At 39.7% G+C, this 19,484-nt stretch overlaps 1 protein-coding gene across 1 annotated transcript in view; it reads right to left on the bottom strand.

The window, feature by feature from the left end:
* Positions 1-19,484, bottom strand: part of TRPC7 (transient receptor potential cation channel subfamily C member 7) — a 119,067-nt gene that overhangs the window by 79,111 nt on the left and 20,472 nt on the right. The gene's annotated exons all lie outside the window — the stretch shown is intronic.

Genomic DNA, 19,484 nt, shown 5'->3' with positions numbered 1-19,484 from the left:
ATCTCTTTTGTGTTCTTTAATTACGTTTCTTAGGTTATTTCTCCACAAAGTACAGAGGAGATTCTTAATTCCATTTCAACCAGATTATTGGGTACTAAGATATAATCAGTCCCAAGAGAGCCTTCAATGCAACATGTATACCCCCAAATTAAACAACATAGTAAGAGAAGAAAAAGTGCCACCATGGTTAAACAAAGTACAAGAAGCAGTGAGAGGCAAAAAGGCATCCTTTAAAAAGTGGAAGTTAAATCCTAGTGAGGAAAATAGAAAGGAGCATAAACTCTGGCAAATGAAGTGTAAAATATAATTAGGAAGGCCAAAAAAGAATTTGAGGAACAGCTAGCCAAAGACACAAAATGTAATAGCAAAAAAAAATTTTAAGCACACCAGAACCAGGAAGCCTGCTAAACAACCAGTGGGGCCACTGGACAATTGAGATGCTAAAGGAGCACTCAAGGACGATAAGGCCAGTGCGCAGAAACTAAATGAATTCTTTGCATTGGTCTTCATGGCTGAGGCTGTGAGGAAGATTCCCAAACCTGAGCCATTCTTTTTAAGTGACAAATCTGAGGAACTGTCCCAGATTGAGGTGTCTTTAGAGGAGGTTTTGGAACAAATTGATAACCTAAACAGTAATAAGTCACCAGGACCAGATGATATTCACTCAAGAGTTCTGAAGGAACTCGAATGTGAAATTGAAGGACTACTAACTGTGGTTTGTAACCTATCTTTTAAATCAGCTTCAGTACTAAATGCCTGGAGGATAGCTAATGTGATGCTAATATTTAAAAAGGGCTCCAGAGGTGATCCCGGCAACTACAGGCCGATAAGCCGAACTTCAGTACCAGGCAAACAGGTTGAAACTATAGTAAAGAACAAAATTGTCAGACACATAGATGAACACAATTTGTTGTGGAAGAGTCAACATGGTTTTTGCAAAGGGAAATCATGCCTCACCAATCTACTAGAATTCTTTGAAGGGGTCATCAAGCATGTGGACAAGGGGGATCCAGTGGATATAGTGTACTTAGATTTTCAAAAAGCCTTTGACAAGGTCCCTCACACCAAAGGCTCTTAAGCAAAGTAAGCTGTCATGGCATAAGAGGGAAGGTCCTCTCATAGATCAGTAACTGGTTAAAAGATAGGAAACAAAGGGTAGGAATAAATGATCAGTTTTAAGAATGGAGAGAGGTAAATAGTGGTGTCCCCCAGGGGTCTGTAAGGAGACCAGTACTTTTCAACATATTCATAAATGATCTGAGAAAAGGGGTAAACAGTGAGATGGCAAAATTTGAAGATGATACAAAACTACTCAAGATAGTTAAGTCCAAAACAGACTGCGAAGCGTTACAAAGGGATCTCACAAAACTGGGTGACTGGGCAACAAAATGACAGATGATATTCAGTGTTGATAAATGCAAAGTAACATAACTGGAAAACATAATCCCAGCTATACATATAAAATGATGGGGTCTAAATTAGCTGTTACCACTCAAGAAAGAGATCTTGGAGTCATTGTGGAGAGTTCTCTTAAAACACTCACTCAGTGTGCAGTGGCAGTTCAAAAAGCGAACAGAATGTTGGGAATCATTAAGAAAGGGATAGATAAGACAGAAAATATCATATTGCCTCTATGTAAATCCATGGTATGCCCACATCTTTAATACTGCATGCAGATATGGTCATCCCATCTCAAAAAAGATATATTGGACTTGGAAAAGGTTCAGAAAAGGGCAACAAAAATGATTAGGGGTATGGAACAGCTTCTATATGAGAAGAGATTAATAAGATTGGGACTTTTCAGCTTGGAGAAGAGACGACTCAGGGGGAATATGATAGAAGTCTATAAAATCATGATTGGTGCGGAGAAAGTAAACAAGGAAGTGTTATTTACTCCTTCTCATAACACAAGAACAAGGGGTCACCAAATGAAATTAATAAGCAGCAGGTTAAAAACAAAAGGAATTATTTTTTTCACACAAAGCACAGTCAACCTGTGGAACTCCTTGCTAGAGGATGTTGTGAAGGCCAAGACTATAACAGGGTTCAAAAAAGAACTAGATAAGTTCATGGAGGATAGGTCCATCAATGGCTATTAGCTAGGATGTGCAGAGATGGTGTCATCAGCCTCTGTTTTCCAAAAGCTGGGAATAGGTGAAAGGGGATAGATCACTTGATAATTGGCTGTTCTGTTCATTCCCCATGGGGCACCTGGCACTGGCCCCTTTTGGAAGACAGGATACTGGGGTACATGGACCTTTGGTCTGGCCCAGGATGGCCGTTCTTATGTTCAAACACGTTTGTTGAAATACTACTCCAGGAAACATGGCTCCAGAAACTCAACATGAATCCCTATGAAGTAATTTCACCTCACCACCAGATTTAGGCTGTGCTTGTGGCGATAGGGGTGAAATTTAGTTAACTTGGTAAGAATCATTTCACTGAAAGCCCTTATTCTAAATCAAACAGTAATTGATTTACACATGGTGGGAGAAGAAAAAAGAAAAAGAAACGACTACCATTGAAACTGACCAAATGCAATTAAAACCAAACAAAATTAAGGCCGCTGTTAACACAATAACAAAACCATGCATAGACCCAAAGCAACAAATACAAATAGATACAAGCTCTTACAGCCTCAAGAGATCTTTTCAAATTAGTTTTGATGAATTAATTCAATTCAGTTGCTCACCGAATTAAGCAATCAACCTAAAACTAAGATAGCATTTCATCAAAGACAGGTTTAACTAAGAGTCACTTGGTGTTGTATTCCTGCATTTTCTAAATTATTGTATCTAACATTAGACATAACATGTTGCAGGACCATAACATCTCTTAGCCTAAGATCTCAAAGCGCCGTACAAACATTATTTAAGAAGCACATCAATCTGTGAATTAGATGTTATTATATCCACTTTAATGGGGAACAAACAAAGGGACTAAGGAAAGATTTACAGAGGTATTTAGATGTCTAAAGAGTCACACAGACACCTAATGTTGGATTTACAGAAGTGTCTAACCTCTTAGGGTATGTCTACACTGCTACGTAAACCCAGGGTTAGAACTCGGACTCAAGCCTAATTCCCCTTCTGTCTATACACATCACGCCAAACCAGGGTCCCAGGAGAGTGGAGGGTCTGAGAATGAGTCAAACCGGGACCATGAGTTCAAGCCTCACTGCAGATGGACTCAGTCTGAGAGTCTGCCAAAAAGTATTTCACAATCCCATGGGTCAACTTTCTTTGTTCTCTGGACAGTCAAGTTTGGTGGACAGTCAAATTTTCCCACACTGCACTATGAATAAAGAGCTAGAGTGGCCATATTTGGGGAGGAGCTAGGAAGCCTGGGATATGGGTAGTTGGACTCAAGCCCACATAATGCAGTATAGATGCAGGCACTCCAGGTCTGGACCCAGGATTCAACAATTTCAAACCTGCAGTTACAAATGTTTGTAGATGCTCAAACCCTAGGTTATACACCCAGAGTCTGCTAACTCAAGTTCTACTAAACGTGAGCTTACATTAGTGTAGACGTGCTCTTAGGCATTTTTGTAAATCCAGAGTACATCCTTATGTGTCTAAATACCTTTGTAAATCTGATCCAGAGACATTAAGAGACTTGCCCAGAGTCACATGAGGAGTTAGTGACAGAGGTGGGTAGAGGCCCCTTTCTCTTTTCCCCACAGCCAGATCTCTCACAGGAGCGGCTGCAACATCATGTATAATGGAGGCTTTAAAAAGTTATGGTAGAATACTGTGCAATAGGAGCTGCTGAAGGTGTGCATCTTAATACAGTGTTAATGGGGGGGTGGGGGAGAGATGAAATTGAACAGAAATCACAGGCACTGACTTTTGCTTTTGCTGGTGGGTGCTCCTCTCCATCCCCTCCCCCTGTGCAAGTGGTGGGAGGGGGTCTCAGGAGGAACAGGCTGAGTGGCGGTGGTACTTCAGGGTGGAGTAGCAGACAGAGTCTTGGCGGGGAAGAGACCGAGCCGGGGCAGGGCCTTGGGCTGGAGCGAGGGGCAAGGCCATAGTCCGAGTGCCAGAGGCCACCAAAGATTAATCTGGCCCTGTGGGTGCTGAGCACCCTATTTTTTTTTTCAGTGCATGCTTGTGACCCAGAGCACCCCTGGAGTCGGCACCTCTGACAGGAATCATATGGAGGGTTTTGTCAAATAAAGAAGCAGAGTAAATGCTGAGATCTGACTTCAAGACAGGCTGTTCTTTATGCGAGGTTTCCTGATCCCACTGAGATTTAAGCAGACTTATCCCCCACAATCAATTTGAGGATCTCTTCTGAATTTAGTCCTATGCTTTGGTCTTTGTTACAACAAGATAGGTTACAATCATTAAGAAACTTATAGGTCACAATAAAAAAAAGGTTTCTAAACAAGAGTCTGGTCCTACATTGAATTGCAAAAATCATTAAAATAGGAAGATATGAAAATAGAAGGGAGTTGGGAATGAAATACCAAACTGCCCCAGGTCACGCAGACACTTACTTAGCCTGGCACTTTAAAAAAAAAAAAAAAAAAAAAAAAGAGTGAGACCTTTGCAGAGCTTTCATGAGATTCTCTATTTATAAACTTCTTGCAAGGTTCTCAAACATCACTCTTGGTAGGTTTATTTTAAGCAACTTTCATCAGCATTTCCACGTCATCTAACCAGCTAGAATGTGTGTCAGCTCAAAGTACCTTTTCCTCTTCAGATGTCTAAGGCGAGAACACACACTACACAAGTGTCTCTAGAGAGACAAGTAATCTAACTTGTGCGACTGTGCTCCTGCAGGCAAGCTCAGCAGACATGTAGACTCATAGCAATGTTTGTGCTCTGGTGAATGACTATGACACATTCTTGGAGACAGCATGGATGAATTTTATGTTCAAAGCTATTTTGCCTTTTAAGTGGAAAGAAGCATTGAAAGCTAAACACAAGCTGTGTAAGCCAAAACCCACAAACAAACAACCCTCTAGCCAACCAGCAATCATGCAGGCGGGACAGCAACCTGGTGCCATAATGATAGCCTCCTACAGGTATTAATATAGCGTTTGAGGGCTGGGAATTCTCCAAATAGAGCACAATTACAAGCACACCTGTTGTGAGTTTCTGTATGATGATCGACTGTGAGAACGACCTTCAAAATGAAAATGTGCGTCCAGACGACAGGATGAGCAACTAGTTGTATTTAAGCTGCAGCATAAAGTGTGGAGAGGCCCTCGTTCAAGTTCTTTTTGGGTAACTTTTTTGGCTACCCATAATCTATGTTTCTTTACTAAACGGAGCACTATAACACATGGGATGGCTTGTTTCCATCAGGCTCTAATCAGGGTTTGCAGTCAATTGCTTTAGAGATACTCACTCTGTCACACAGAATACTGAACCAGAGGCAATCTTAAGGAACCATCTTAAATAGAAAGGTGGTAAGCAGTATAATGGGTATATTAACGGTACTGTTAGTCTGGATACAAGTTTATCCTGTCCGTACATGTCAATACTGTATAAGCTGCATATTTACCATGTGTCTGGGAATGTCTAATATCTGGTGTACCATATGGCCAGACAGAACACAGTGGCTTGCGGGGCGGTTTGAGACAGCTGTAGTCTGCAGAAGCACAAGAGATAGTGCTATGCTTCTCAAGGGACTGGAGGACTCAGGCTTAGAACAACAGTGTGGAGCCAGTGATCAAAGGAGAAATGTGAAATCAAGCAGAGAGGACTTTTCATAATGTTTCCACTTTCCATTTTGACTCAGTTGTGTGTGCTCACTCGCTGAAGTTTGGATCGGGTGACCTTAGGTGCCAGGGGCGACATTTTTAGCTTGAGCCCCAGAAAAGTAATGCATCATGGATGCAAGGACTAGAGCCAGTCAGGAAGAGAGCAAAGCAGACTAACCCTGTTCAGCTATATTCATTATGCTGTATACATTAGGTGTCTAGTTGATGGCAATAATCTGAGCCTTTCACCCATAAATGCTCCCTATACATCTAATATTATAGGCATTTTAAGGCTATGAGGTTGGTGAAATGGACAGAACTATTTAGCAGTGAAAATACATTACTCACAGATACCTGAGGTTTAATCCTGCAAGGCACTGAATGCACTAACTCTTGGTGAAGACAGAAGTTGAGAGCTCTGCAGAATTGGGCTCTAGGGAAGTACCCACATGCTGAGAAGTATTAAACCTCATATAATCCCTATAGAAGAGTAGATTATCTTCCATAGACAGATAGAGTGCATAATGAGAAATCAGAATAGTTTTTTAGACACTTACAGCAACATTTTTAAAAACCCTAGAACCTAATAAAAGGCTTCTAAATTAGTCTTTTCCTGCTTCTCCTGACCCTGTTGTGCATGTGGAGATAAAAAATGTCTAATTTTCCTGTTTTGAAAAGGCTGATGGCACTTGCCATTCACTGCTATTTCGCTGAGTACCCTGTTATTATCTGTTGATTATGTACTAAATGAACTCTGTCATGTCTCTACATCTGTTCAAAACCACCCAAGCTTCCTCAGAAAGGAGCTGTTCAGTTCAAGGGGATGCAGTCACAGTTAAAGTTAAAAAAACAAACCAAAAAAAAAACAACAGAATATCACAAAAGTAGCCAAACCATCCTATTTAGTAAATAAAATGCCTTTCCCCTTCTCCCCTACCACAAGCTTCATTTGAAAACCAAGTGAAGGGCTATCATAGGAAATAGTTTTTAAAGCTGATGCTTCCTCTTGGGAATGTTTACTTGTCAGCTGTGAGTGAGCTGTAGCTCACGAAAGCTCATGCTCAAATAAATTGGTTAGTCTCTAAGGTGCCACAAGTACTCCTTTTATTTTTCCAGTAGTATCTCTGACTGCAGGTTAGGAAACTTATCCTTGATCCTGAATGTGATGAGCTGCCCTGTGTGGAACTGAGCACCCTCCACGGCCTTCCATGGGAGTTGCAGGTGCTCAGCACTGCATAGGAGTGCTCAGCAACTTGCAGGACTGAGGCCCCTTGTTTACAAAACAAAGAAACCTTCTGAAACTACTCGTCAATTTTGTGGTCCACAGCTCTCAGGCCCCAGTGCAGGAAAGCACTTAAGTGAGTGCTTAAGTCCCACTGATTTCAAGGGGACTTAAGCATATGCCTAAGGGCTTTGCTGAGTCAATCTTCTTTCCTGAATCAAGAACTGAGTTGCATCCGATGAAGTGAGCTGTAGCTCATGAAAGCTTATGCTCAAATACATTTGTTAGTCTCTAAGGTGCCACAAGTACTCCTTTGCTTTTTGCGAATACAGACTAACACGGCTGCTACTCTGAAACCTGTCAGTGTAGAATATGGCATACAAATACATAAGCAAGATGTGTTATCATGAGCAACACACTCAACATGCTATCATTTAGGACAATTAAATTCTTATTAGTAACTGCTTCAGAATAATTAATGAGCCAGGCAAGCCCCATAGCCTATTGCTACTTATTATAACCACAAATAATTCCAAGATTATTTCTATGTATCTGCCATCTTGCATCCAATGAATTGTCCTATTAACCTTCACTATATCCACTAAGTCACCATGACCATGAAAAACAAATTTCACAAATGAATTTACGTTTGGCTGTATAACTACGTGTTTATATCAGAACCAAATGAAAGTACAGATTCTTCTAGAAAAAAATAGCAGGGATTTTAGGCTACATTATAGTAGTATTCTGCAAAGATTCTCATGGTTCATGCTGTTACTGGGAATGTATATATGTATTTGCCCACTAAAAGTTAATTAAAATTGACAGAGTGCAGCATCCACAGACTGTAATATTGTTGTAATAATGTTGTAATATTCCACAGCCAGAAAAATCAACTAAGACAGGTAAAACAAAGACAGAATTCTGTAACAATGATCAGAAAATCCCAAAAGTGAAAAACAAACATGTTAGAGAGAGAAAGCAAAAAGGTAGAATTATGCCCTAGATTGCAGGGCCAGCTTTCAAAGGAACCATCATTTCAAATACTCAGAGTACTTACAAATATTTACCAAGCAGCCTTTTGGTGAAATACGCTAGATTTATTTCATACATGCGGGCCAAATTGGATTTCCTTCTGGATATTTATATTGTCTACGGCTTGCCATATGCTTAGGAAAGAAGGAAACCATTGGGTATGTGAGAGGGAGGGTACACGAGGGAAGCAGTTCAGTAAAGGGGTTACCAGCATTACTCACAGTATAATTATGCTTTAATGTATTCAGAATAAATTATATTAGAGACAAATCAACATGCTGGGAATTAGCCATGTGATGCTCAAGAATGACAAACCCCCTTGCAGTGACTTCGGTAGGTTTCTGTCATCTGTTTGCAGAGTTGTCACTATTTTTGAATAAATTTGCGTGTATTTCTTTAATTTCCAGATGACAGACCTAGTATACGACTCCTGCCAATTCAGATTTAAAATTATGCATTTATTTTTGTCTGCTAGTTTTCAGACTAGCACATCATGTGGTCTTGGGGGGTCTTTCTCCCCCCCATCCAAAGTGACAACAAAATCAGTGACATTAGGAATTTCAGGTGTTTGTCTATAATTCACTGGGCATATTTCTAAAAAAGTTCAGTGTTCATTTTAACATTTCACTGCCCAGTTGTGCATCATTGCATGTTTTTAGGCTTTGTAACAGATGCCTCCAGCATCTTCTTTGATAAGCCATATCTTCACTTCTTCACCCCCGATGAGTATGCTATAACAAACAAGCTGTTCTAATACATTTTGACAATAAATGTTGACAATTAAGTTGACATTTTAAAACTGTGTCTCTGTTCCCATCCAGAGTCCTTGAGCCCTTCTAAATGGAGCAACAGAAAGCATAGAAACTGCTCAGTCGCTGTGGTGTGGACTGTCGCAGTGCAGCTATACAGAGGAGAAATACTTTCTAGAGGAGAAGCTTTTTGAAAAATGAGACAAAGAATCAGTAGACAACTCATACAATGCAGTAGCAAGAGGACAAAGCTGATACTGCAGTCTATATTTATGCAGTGGTTTTCAGCCAGAGGATCCCAGGGAATGCTGGGCGGAGTGGACTGTTTATTAGAATTCAGCAGGGGACCCAAATACCCCAGTAAAAAAACAAACCCATATCTGAGTTTGTGTGTTAAAGGTTTGGGTTTTTTCAGGCCTCAGTGAGCCATTTGTGGGCTGAGTATGGAAGGTCTGGCCTTCCCAAAGTAATTCCCCCACCCAGGAACAAAAATACAGTGGTTTACACCAACAAATCAAAATTTGCAAATAACTAGCACACAGTGGTAACTGAGAATATCAGTTTCTTTGTAAGAGTATCCACGGTAAGCCAACGGGAATGGTTGGCAAATGTTGACCTATTAATAGCTTCCACTGCACCATGAAAAGACTGGGCCTAGCATCGCTTAAGAACTTAAAGTTGCTCCCTATGATATGAATAGTAGGGCTGGTCAGAAATATTCCATCAAAACTGTGTTTTATCCCCTCCTGCTTCTCCATGGACTGAGCTCCCCAACTGGACTTCATCTCCTCAGATCCATCACAGCTGTACAACTGCCCCGGTGCCCTACCTTCCCTTACCAAGGGGGTAGACTGTAATGCATCACAGGAGATGTAGTCCAACCAAGGAGCATATCCTATTAAAGGAAAATGGGAGCACTAAAAACACCCACGAAGCATCATGGTGGCATTTCAGAATCATAATATTTCATTTGTGATGTTTCCCTGAAAACACAAAATTTTCTCTGGAAAAAAACATCTGTCATCCCTACAAGCTATTCATTGACAATCACAAAGGAAATTTTATATATATTATATATACACACACACACACAGTCACCAGGACCTATCAGAACCTACATCATGTACCTGCCACAGCCCCTTCCTTTCCTCATTCTCCCACATACAAGGCAGACAATGTGGGTAACTATGCTGCTTGAGCAGGGTGAGAACCATAGTTTCCACTCTTCTGTTAAAACCTCTCCCATTTCTTCTTGATCTGAGTGGTGAGAGCTCCCATCTTGGTTCAATCTACTTTGACCAGTGCACATACAGTATAATGCAGACAGGGATTCCCCCAGCAAAGTAGCGTTTGAATCCTTTGGGTGAATTTTCTCTTCCTCAGACTCTACCTATGTGCAAGTCTTGCATATTTTAACCTTTTATTTGCAGTATATCTTGCATCGAGAGGCAATGTTGTCCACTTAATAAGGTACAACTTGGGAGTTAGAAAACAGATTGTATTCCTGGTCCTGCTCCTGACTCACTGCATGGCCTTGGGCAAGTCAACTTAATAGCTCTGTGCCTCAGTTTTCCCACCTGTAAATTGAGGCTAATGATATTTAACCCTGTGTGTAAAGTGTGCTCTACAAGTGCTGAATATTATTTCAGGGGACCTAGTAATTTTTACGGTGTTAGAGAAATAAAGCAGCATCTAAGAGTCTTTATATTTCATGGCACTAATTTTCACTAAATGACTCCCTCAGACAAAATGGATCAGATTCATCCCTGGGGCATTTCAAATGAGATTTAAGGCACATTTCAGAGACCTAGCATATAGGGTCATAGATGTTTAGGCCGTTATGGTCATCTAGTGTCACAAACTGCATAACAGAGACCATAGAGTTTCACCCAGTAATTCGAGTATCCAGTCCCATACCTTTGGTACCCCAAATTCTTGAGGATAGTAAAAGACAAACACTAATTTCCCTACCTTTGATACAAATACCATGTGGTCTGAAATCATTTAAAAAAGAATTTATTTATTTTTCAACATTTTTACTGTTTGTTCATTGCACTTCACTTGGAGAATGAACATTAGTCAAGTTCCCATGCACTAAAACAGTACTGCAGTGTCCACATACAAGTCAATCTTTAATTTAAAGGTAGGGTTGAAGCAACACTCAGATCCAAACACCCCACAATGGTGCTCAAGATCCAGATCTTAACATGTGGCTTCAGCTCTCTGCATTTTATTCCCCATTTAGGGGGAAAAAAAAAGATTTGTGCTGATTTAAAAATATATATCACATTTTGACTCACATATCTATTAGCAGCATATTTTACAAAGCTTTTCTTCTTTTTTAAACAATATCTAAATTCTGGACCTAAACTGCCTAGTCATGACCCTTTAAGCTAGGTCTAGTGCCTTGCCAATGGCCTTTTAGAGAAACAGTAAGCAGCTTTCCATTTAATGGCAGAAAAAGTAGGTACTAAATCACGTGACATTATTTGGATTAGTGCTTTTTAACCCCACAAAGCCAACAAAGCTGCAAGTGTACTGTCTTGGTATTCACTTCCTGCTTACACACTACAGTATATACAGTACATACACAGCATGTTAGAGCACTGAGAAACCTAGTATTCCATTGTACCTGCTTTGCAGCGACTGTAAAGCTAAGTCCTTGCTGGTATATTCATCAGCACATTAGATGTGTTCTACTTGCAATTTTCAGTCAGTCTATGAAGTTTCAGTCTTTAAAATCTTTTATTTTATGAATATAACTGAGAACCTTAATATTTTTGAGCATAGTTTTAGTTTAATTAACATTTAACTCTTTCTTTTCTGTGCCACAAGAATTAAATGATACGATAATTTGCAGGTGACGTGCCCATAAGGATTTAAGGCTTCTCTATGGGACTGTTAGTGGCCCCATTAAAATTTAACTCAGTTTTGAAACTGCACTTTCACAGCATTCCCTACAAACCTGGCAACGAGAGTGAATTTTAATAGTCGCACAGCATCTCAAGTATACAAATATAACCTGGCATGTGTAAATCTGAATGTTGAGTCTGATGTATTTGCACTTACTATGTACCCAGTCATACAATAAGCTGATTATAGAGTCACAATACTGAATACACAGTAAAAATCATTATGGAAAGTAATTACGAGATATGAAGAAAAGCCGCTTTTTAATTATTGCTGAATAAGCTAGATTCAGACTTGTTCTGTTGATTTAATGGATTGTCGGAAGCATCACAGAGGACAGAGTGGAGAGTTAAGAACCAACAGTGAAAGCAGGAAAAAATAATCAAAAATTTGGCCATTGGACCGGAGGCAAAAATATCCCCTCCGTGCATTGTTGTGCACTACGTTATCTGTCACCCTGAATCTCAGAACACGCTTTTAATGTATCTGTTTCATTGTATTAATCTAATACCTACCATTGTTTAGTGCACAAACTGTACAAATGTGTGCTGAAACTCTACAACACAGAGTATAAATAATGCTACACTCTGATTCCATGTGGGTAGTGAAATATTCACATTTAGAACAGAAATTATATTTCTTGACAATAGTTTTTAAATTGGAATATTTAAAATCCGAAGCTTGGCAAGGTAGCTTCTCAGTATAGGATGGTACTTGTCTGTTAATTTATTTCGCTTTCTTATAATTTCAGCTGGTTTTCAATCTCACCTCACAACTAAGCCACATGCTTTTGATTCTGAGAGTAATTAAAATGTTTTTCCCTGCTTCTTGCTGATTTCCTCAAGCTCATTTGAATGTTTATGCTGAAACACCTGTTTCTGGCAGATAAAATAGAGAGTCCCTGGCTGTCACACTTAAACAGAATTGACTTCAGAGAGGTATTAGATAAATTCTTTGGTATGTGAAGTGCAAGAAAATATATATATTCAGTGAAAGAGGGAGTCTTACTCTTCATGTCTTGTCAAGTGCTTCTCTTTACTAAATACAGACTAATGTCTTTCAAAAGAATATTCTGCTAATTCGCCTGGTGAAAAAGGCCTAATGGTTCATTAATGCCCCAAGCAAAAAGAAGCTCATCATCATGCAGAACAACACTGCCAGCTCCATGACATTAGTTTCAAATATTTGCATTACTCCTAGTAAGAATGCATTCCATTGAGAGATTCTATTATTTTAAAAGGAACAAACCCACTTTCCATTAGAGGATCCTTTAATTCTATGTTAATGGACCCTATTTGTGTAAAAATAATTCATTTTATATCCCACGTGCCTTACACAATGGCAGTAATACAATGCAGCATTACTGAGGTTTTGTGGCTCAGTCAACCCATCTGTGTTTTAAGATGCATCTCTGCATTGTTTGCAAGCTACAGAAGAATGTGCAGTAAGCGTGTGTGTGTGTGAGTGAGTGAGAGAAGAGTCTACTAAAAAAAGATTAGATCCAAAATGTTTGCTCTGTGCATATGTGCGCATGGATGCTCCTACGACCAATCATCCTGCATTTCACATCTACCCTAGGGTCTCCCTCCATGGCATCTCTCGTAGTGTGTTATCTGCCATGCTTTTTGCATAATTCTGTTCACGCCTTTTACATAAGACTGCGTGGGTGGTTTAGCTCCCATAAACTGTTTACCCTTTAGCACCTATCCTCCTTTTCTTTTCTCCTTTGGGACAATCTGCCTGAAACACCCACACAACGGGAAAATTTCCTAATATAAGATTTGAGAGATTTTCTCTCTTAAAAACAGAAAGAAAATGGATTTAAATCAAAAGAAGCTGTTTACTAAACATATTGTGGTTTATACTTCTCATAAGCTGAGCTAGATAAGGTATTCTCAGTCTGATCACAGAACAGAAATGAAAATCTTACATGTTTAATGCTACTTGGCCACTTTGAAATCCATGGATGAAAAGTGCTATATAATAGCTAAGTATTAATTAATTATCATCATTAAAGATCAGGTCATGGCTCTGACCTCTCATCAGAGTCCCAGCCCCAAACTGTATCCAGAAAGAAATAAAGAGAGACCCTTCCTAAATTTAGCCTGATTTTCAATTCTTAGGCTAAGTCTTTACTATCAAAAAGGTGGGGTTTCACAGCAAGATAACTCTCTTGCATTAGCTATCTCACTGTAAAATCCCACAAGAGACGCACAGGTAGCTTCTACTTCTATGTGGCTACTCAAAGTCAACCCAAGGTGAGGGTATGGTGTTGACCTTGGCCAGCTACACGGAGGTAAAAACTAGCTGTGCCTTGTGTTTCCTGCAGGATTTTGCAACGAGTTAGTGATCTCATTCTAAAAACTTTTTTGGCAGTGAAGACATAGCCAAGGTGCTAGAATTCATTACCATATTAGGTAAGGTAACCATTAATCTCCAAAACTTTACTCTTTGGGATTTAGAATGGCAATAATGCTAGGTTTTCAGTTCTTGATATTCGCTGACATTCTGTTTTCTCAGGCATTTATTTACATTTTAATAGAGTCATCATCACTTCGGAGTGTGTAGTAATAAGAGGCTCAATATCATTGAAGATTCCTATGATTTTTCCAGTTTGCACAAGCCTTGGAAGAGAAGAGGAAGAGATACTGGTCCTGTGAGAGGCACTACAGCATCATACCACCAGTCACAACCAGTCCTTTCCATTTGCCACCCTTTCACCCTCCCGCTCACCAACCAATCAAAAACATGAACTCCACTGGGCAAAACTTGCAGAACTGACTAGGAAGTGGCGAACACATAAATATCACCTTTCCTTCAACCGTTCCCCTTGGCAAATTCCCACTTCTCTTTGGTCTTCTTGCTCCTGCTGTGAATCAGACCAACTCTTACTAGGCTGGGTAGAGATTGAGGAAAGTGTAGATTCAGAAACTCATGCTCAGATATTTATTCATGACCCCCAAAATTAGCAACAAATAACAATGTCATATTGTGAGAAGTCGACAATGTTGTCTGATAATGTATAGAGATCCAGAAGTGAGAAAATGTTCCCAGCTTCCACTGCATCACTGTGTAACCTTTGAATAAGTTCTTCCTACATCTGTGCCTTGCTTTTGCCATATGTGAAAATGGGATAACTCACCTTTGTAATGTGTTTTGAGACCACCGGATGAAGTATGCTTTATGCCTACTATGCATAGCATAGTATAGTATGCATAGTATGCATAGTATGCATAGCATGCATAGTATGCATAGCATCTATGGCTAGATGCTGTTACTCTAACTCCTGGGCATTTAAGTTACTTCTTGAGTAGCACCATTAAAACCAATGGCACTGTTTATGGAGTAAAGTACTACTCTACATAAGTAAAGGTAGGACCATCTGGCCCATACCAAGTATCTGAATAGCAAACAGGAAATAGCTAATAACTGAAAATACTAGGTCCAATCTTGTCTCATGTACAACATTGTAAACCTGGAGTTACCACTGTCTTCAACAACAACAATTACACCTTGCCTTCAACAGAGTAATTTCAGATTTAAATAGATATAATGGAGGACAGAATTTGCCCAAAACGGATGCTTAAAAGTATCCGTTTTACAACAGATGGTACCACATAATTTATTTTTATAATATTGGAAGAACTGTGCAGGTCAAGCCCTAGTTGTGTCTGGGTGCGGGTGGAGGGAACCATGGAAGAGAATCAACTAAGTGGAAATATATAAAATTGGGGAATCAGTGCATTACAGTTAATGTAGCATTACTTCTCATAGCATATAGACCAGACAAGATTGTCAAAAGAGCTCAGCTCCCATTTAGACCCCCAAATAAGACCTCAGTCCTGCAATCATTGACACAAGTGCTTAACTTTTGAAAATCTCCCCTTTATATTAAGTCCTAAATAGCAACTGAGCTTTTTCAAAAAGCTGTCCTGCAATTGTGGGCACCAAGTACTAGACTATCTGGCCCTAACTGCATCATTCTTTTAATATATATATATATATATATATATATATATATATATATATATATATATATATATATATATATATATATTCAAATATGAAAAAAGTGATTAATTACATGTTTCTGTTCTGAAGTGAGTCCGACACCTGAGGCTCTGAGAGTTGCAAAATGACACACTTGGCCATGATTTTGAGTCATTTCCGTACTGCACTGGTGTAAAATTATCTCCAGCAAATTACATCCCAGGAAATTGCAAATTACATTCCAGAAACCAAGGTCTTAATTATTACAAAGAATTTAAAGTATCCAGGACCCATTTTTGTAGTAATGAAAAATAGATTGTATGCTACTGACATTCATCCACAATCAAGGGCATAGTCTGCCCAAATGCCATGGGGATGGGTTCATTAGAATTATCTACAACTACAACTAACAACATAATTATGAATATTGCAAATGATTTCCCATCTGCATCCACTTTTAGCTTGAACTTCAGACCCTCCACCTCATTGAGTTATTTTGTTTACATTCAGTAATACAGTGTTAATTCCCTCCAGTATCTAGGATAGATAGAGGGGAGAATGAAGAAAGGTATGTCTGCTGAACTACTGTTCTTGTTCTGTCCTGGACAATATTTCCAATTATACTCATTTTTAATTCCAGTAGACCTCCTTGCCACTCAGAATATAGGACCACAAGAAAGCAACTAGCATTATCAGTTTCTTATTATTTCAAGTGACCCCCCCACTGCCAATGCTAGTATCAGTGGTAAACCAAGAGTAGTGTTAATAATTAAAAACAAAGAATATCAATATTGCATTAAGCTGGCATTCTAGTAGCAGCTACACCATTTCCTCTCTGTTTTCCTCAGCAATAATTTGATTCCCTCATTCTGAGAAATGACTTGGCCTTTGTCTGCCTACTTTATCCACTCTTGAGCATGTGTTTATTGCCAAGGAAACAGAGGGGCAATTATATTAGCACCTCATTGTATACCACTTTAAGGAAAATTCATTGAGATGAATGTCTGTGGTAATCCAGGTCTAATAAGGGCTTGTTCAAAGTTCTATGGCAAGGATAAACTCTGGCTTCTCCCGCACAAGAAGGGAAGAAAACGATGAGCGTGTCCTTTCCCTGCGCCCAGCACAGTTACCCAGCAGAATGCAGAACTAGCCTCCCCACCGCCCCGCCGTAACTGCACTAGTGAAAGGAACCACATTCCACCCGTGGTAGTAATGGTGCAATCACTAGCATAGACAGGGCTCCTCGGGCCTTAGAAGCAAGTTTAAAAAGGCCTGAGCCCTGTGAATGCTCGTGACTGAGCACCTGTGTAGCTGCACTGTTACTGGAATAAAAGTTACTAATTTTGCCTGGAGTGCTAGGCAGGGGGAGCGTAAACTGCCCAGCCATGCAGTGCTCTATAGCTTCAAGGAAGCGTGGGCAAATTCCCGCCCTATCCCCATCCCTCAGACTCCTGCCAGCAACTGGCAGCAAGCTCTTCCTGAAGTGTCAGCAAGGGCAGCAGCTGAGCTCATTCCCAGGAAGGTCTGTTCAGTCAAGCAGCTTCCATCTGTTCTGCACAGGCAGACTGGCTCGGGAACCTAAGCCATTACCTCTCTGTTTCCACCCTAGCATGGCTCCAAGGGGGACCAACAGAATTTGCCCAATTCTCTTCCCCTTTCAGAGACACAAAGAAATTGGTCTCTTGCTGTGGTCTCGTACAAAGGAGACGTTAAGGAGAGCAAGCCTCTGGGAAAGGGCCAATGGAAAAGAATAAGTTAGACCTGTGTGTCACAGACCAGTGTAATTACACTCTAAATTAAGAACTGAATCCATACATTTGGGTCTGAACAAAAGAGCCTGTATTCCTGCTCGATTACAAGTGAATGGCAATAAATTTCCAATAAATGGTTCCTTGCCATTAAATCTATTCTCCTCAAGCTCCTTGCATTAATCAAGATCTACACCTTGTGGCAGTGTTTGAAGTCTAATTGAGTTGATTCGTTTGCTGTGATATATGTATTAAACAAAAACATGACAGGTTATTTGTAAGAAATTCAGTAACTTCCAGAGAGGCACCTATCAAGCTGTAGGCATCATCAGACTTGATCAATAAAATTACCCCACAAACAAAACAAACAAACAAAAACACAGTCCAGTCCAGTCTCCTCCACCCCCACTAATGGCTCTTTAAAAGACTGAGGGGGAAATCCTGGCTTCACAGAGAGCAGTGGGTGTTTTGCGATTGACTTCATTGGAGCCAGGATTTTACTCTGAATATCTGAGTATTTTTTTCCATTTCAAAGTTAATTAAAAAAAATGGTTTTGTCATCCACATTTTAGATACAGGGAAACCCAGGCACGGAGAATTAAAATGAATTGTTCATGGTGTTACAATGAGCAGGAATAAAACCATGACCTATGATTGAAACATTAAAATGAACTGCCTCTGTTAAAGGACTTGGCGCCAAAAAACTTTGTGTAAAGTATTCCGCCTACACAAATCTCTTACCTGAAAATGATGGTTCAGGGCTGGTAGGTTATGATGCGAAATAAAATTGTTGCCCTTTATGCCTTGACATTATGAAACTACTGTACAAACATTCCCCAAAATAAGAGAAATTTTAAAAGACCCTTATTCAAACTCAGTGTTAACAAATCCGTACTGACTTTGTGAGATCACTATGGCAAGCTAGAGTAGTGAGTATGAAACGGAAAATCACTGGCCTCCCAGTGCAGAGGGGAAGAAAACAGCGAGCACTGTGTAGTCATTGAACTGTTCATTACAGTGTTCAACCCTTACATTCAGAAAATAAACAGCAGAATTTCCTGACATAAAAGAAACATGTCCAAAGTTGTTGGGTTTTTTCCTGATACTGTGCATTTTTCCCAAGCTGTATAATAGTATGTGTATGTATGAAAGTGCCCTTCATACATTTCCACCCTGTATTCCTCTTCAAAATCTATTACAATATTTCAAATAATTAGTTTTGTAACTTTTAATAAACCAGTGCTTGAAATATGGAGGTCTAGGTTTATTTTTTAAGGCATTGATGGTGTAGCGGTGAATATAACAGCTCTCCAAGCAGATCAATCCCCAACCAATCGACTACAATCTTTTGCACTTACGCTTTTGCATGGGGAAAAAAAAATCCATAAAGTGTCATTGTTCTCCTTCAAACTCCTCCCACAGGCATACATTATTTTATTTATTTTGCGGAGTAGGGGGTTAGGGTTAAAAAGTAATCAAACCATAGTTGTTGAATATTGCTTTAATGAATAGTTTTGTACCATGACTAAATTTTCCCACTTTTAATAAAGTGAGCCAAATGAGCTACTATTCCATATTCAGTGTTTCTTTTATTTATTCATGCAATCCCTAAATTTTGGGGGAGGTATAGCGTCAAATTGTCTACGCCTGTGCCTCCTTAAAACTCACCGTCATCTGACACCTACAAAGTGCTCAACAATGGCTAAGCAACTGGCCTGCCAAGACTGCTGCTTGTTACACTAATAATACTTGTCTCACTGTTGTTTTGTGCTCACCCACTTGTTAGTTGTATCCACCTGTTGTCTGAGACCATACTTGGATTGTAAAGGGAATCAAACCATCTTTTTGTCATGTATGGTGCCTACCCAAAGTGGTCCTGATCTCTGATTGGAACTTTTATGCACTACCATGATGCAAATAACAAATAATAATAAGTACCACAGATGAAATGCTGACTGTCTCACCATTGGGTATAAACAGAAAAACTGCCAAATGAGTTGTGAAGTTAACAAACATTCCATGACAAAAGGCTGCTTCTACACTAAGAAAATTGGCACCCAAAATTCTCCACTGATGGTAACATCTGTGGAAGTTGTGTCAGGAGCTGAGCTGGTTAA

The sequence above is a fragment of the Lepidochelys kempii genome, chromosome 8, assembly GCF_965140265.1.
Source record: "Lepidochelys kempii isolate rLepKem1 chromosome 8, rLepKem1.hap2, whole genome shotgun sequence".
Taxonomy (NCBI): domain Eukaryota; kingdom Metazoa; phylum Chordata; order Testudines; family Cheloniidae; genus Lepidochelys; species Lepidochelys kempii.
This window is presented reverse-complemented; position numbering and strand designations above follow the sequence as displayed.